A 3,145-nucleotide genomic window follows, 5' to 3' on the forward strand; every position below is an offset into this window, starting at 1 on the left:
ATTTTCTTGTACAAATCATGTATTCATGTATAAATCTTGTTTTCTTGTATGTATCATGTTTTCATGTATAAATCATGTGTTCATATATAAAACAAGTATTCATGTGTACACCACGTACTTATGTATAATTCACATTTCTCTTGAGTACCCCACGTTCTCAAGTATAATTCCCGTTTTCTTGAGTACCCGACGTACTCAAGTTTAATTCAAGTTTTCTTGAGTACCCCACGTACTCAAGTATAAATCAAGTTTTAGTATGGTATGAATCTTTATGTAAACAAAGTATTCTTGTAAGTTTCAGGATTGTTAATGGGTTGCAAGGCCATTAACGTGTGACACGACATAGGAAGCCACCAAACCTTAGGCATTTCTCTATTTGGCATATACTGAGACACAAAAGCACTACTCGGTACTCGTCCTCACCGAGAGTGTGGCTGCCCGACACCCGTTAGATCTAACCTTTTGTTCTACGGTCTAGGTATATTGTTGATTAATGGTGCTTATATACCCTATTCGTGACACGATTTCTCGTATCAACTCTCATAACGCATCATACTTGGTTCTCGTTCTCACCAAGTGCGCTTCTTGTATTATTATATCACATCACACTTGGTACTCGTTTCTCACCAAGTGTGCTTCTTGTTATCACATCATTTGTAAACATTGTAACATTTGTATCTTGTATTTTTCCGTAGTTTAGAAAACTAGAACTCGTGTGTATGCATACTTCGAAAAATACGCTTGTTTGAAAAACCGGTATAAAACATAAGCTTTTCGTAAACCATTTCTGTCAGTTAAAACTTGCTTGTAAAATGGTTTATAAATATGTAATTCTTGTATGCTTTGCAAAAAGTGTATGTCTTTCCACCCCGAAAACATTTACAAAAATGTAAAACCATAAAAGGTGGGGTTATGAACTCACCTGAATATTCCTGTGCATAGCTAGCTAAATACGACTTCACAATGCCGCTTCCAAGACGAGACTCGCTAGCGTGCATTCTACAATATTCCTAACAGGGAATATCTAAATAAGTTTTCGAATTAATGCGGTATCTGAACTACGTGTCACGGAGCTCTAACGAATCGTTAATTGAACGATTCGACGGTAAGTTATTAGCGTAATGAAAATGACTAAATTATATGCGCTAAGTCTCGTTTGATACGATATTTGAAATAAATATAAGATCTATATTTATTTTTCATAAAACGAATTCGAGTCGCTTGAAGTTTAAAATAAATATAACACTGTATTTATTTGTATAAAAGTATTCGTACTGTTTAATACTCGAAATAAATATACAACTATATTTATTTTTGTAAAAACGAATTCATGTCGTTTGACGTTTGCAATATATGTATAAACCATATTCATTTTATAAATCGAGTCTGTGTTGTTTGGTATTTGAAATAGATATTTAAGCGATATTCCTTTTATAAAACGAAATTGGTTTGTTTGATGTTAGAATAATATATGAAACGTCGTTTTTGTGTCTTGTAACAGTGTTGTCGAAAGTAATGAAAGAATTGAAAATACTGTATCACCTTTTATTTACAAAAGCATTGTCGAAAATAATGTCCAATTGTCGCTTTTGTAAGTGGTAAAGTGTTATTGAAGATATTAAATACTTGTATTCAATTCTATAAAAGTAGCTCCTAGTCGATCGGTTAGGTTTTATAAAAAAATTATTAGAATAGGCTAGTTCGTTTTATAATAAGACACGTTTCATTTTTATGAATTTTCTCGAAAAACGGGCAGAGTTTCCTCTGTTTTTGGACACCCCCGACGACACAAGTCGTCGTTATTTTATCAAAATTCAATCCAGACTCAATCATCAACATATGTAATTTTCGTTAAAATGACGAAATATAAACTAAATAGTAAACTAAATCGGTTCGAGCTCGTTCACGTAATATTATATAAAAATAACAAAACAACTTTTGCCGTTAAACCTTTACCATAACTCTCACATTAGAACGTGAACTGGGTTGACCGAGTTAACTTGGTTTGACCGAGTTGACTCGCTGAGTTGACTGAGTCAACCGAGTTAACAGGGTTAACCTAGTTAACTGAGTTAACCGGGTTTGACCTGAGTTGACTGAGCCAAAACTGAAGTTGACCATCTGTCTGAACCGCGAGACCCGAGCCGAACCGTTGACCGCGTTTGACTAGATTGACCCGATCCGAGGCTTGTTGACTGAACGGGTTTGACCTGAAACCAAACAAAACCCGAAACTGAACTTGTAACGTGACCCAGGCTGTGTTGGATATTTATGTCCGGTTCGATAAGTCAACGCTGCCGATCGGGTCTTGACCCGTAAGAGTTACACCGTGGTCAACGAACTAAAAATCCACTTAACTAATAACTGGTAATTACGAACGATACGCGGGTATTGAACTGAGAGACGGGTACATGGACCGAATGGGACAAGAACCCTCTTGCTTCGCCACTTGTCGCGCACCTACATTGCAGCCAATGACATTACATGCAATGGATCTTCTCGCCATTTGGCGCGCACCTAGAATTTGACCAATAACATTTCATGCAAATGATTTTCGACACTTGGCGAGCATGCATAAAGCTCCATGTCCTATTTAAATGGGGTTTGGGTCTTGCTTTAAGATGCAAGAGAAGATTACAAAACTCTCTCAACTCACACACCCAAACCGGTCACCGCCCGCCCGCCGCCGCCGCCCTCCGCCGGTCGCCACCGCCCGCCGCCGGCCACCACCGCCGAGACCCGGCTCACATTCGCGTATCCCTCGTTCGTGTAACTAGCATTCGTTCGTTGAACCTCGGTGTCTCAACCGGTTATTTACTAACCGAAGGTATATCTAAACCCCCTATGGTTGATGTTCCATTTCGTGTTTGCATGTTGGTGACCTTGTTCCATTACGGGTAATCCTTGGTATAAAAGTGTTTATGTTAATTTTGTTACATACGCTTCCGTTGCCAAAAATGTGTATATGTTTTTTTTAACTAGTTAAAGTTTATTTTGAGTAACCTATTTCTACATGCACTCTTTTGTCAAAAATGTTTTGACTAAATCCTTGTGACAAAAATAAACACATATTTAATATGAACCGGGTTCATAAAATAAAAGTAAAAATATACCACGGAAATTCCTTCAGTGGTATCAGAGCCGA

This window comes from Helianthus annuus, chromosome 4 (genome assembly GCF_002127325.2).
Source record: "Helianthus annuus cultivar XRQ/B chromosome 4, HanXRQr2.0-SUNRISE, whole genome shotgun sequence".
Classification (NCBI taxonomy): domain Eukaryota; kingdom Viridiplantae; phylum Streptophyta; class Magnoliopsida; order Asterales; family Asteraceae; genus Helianthus; species Helianthus annuus.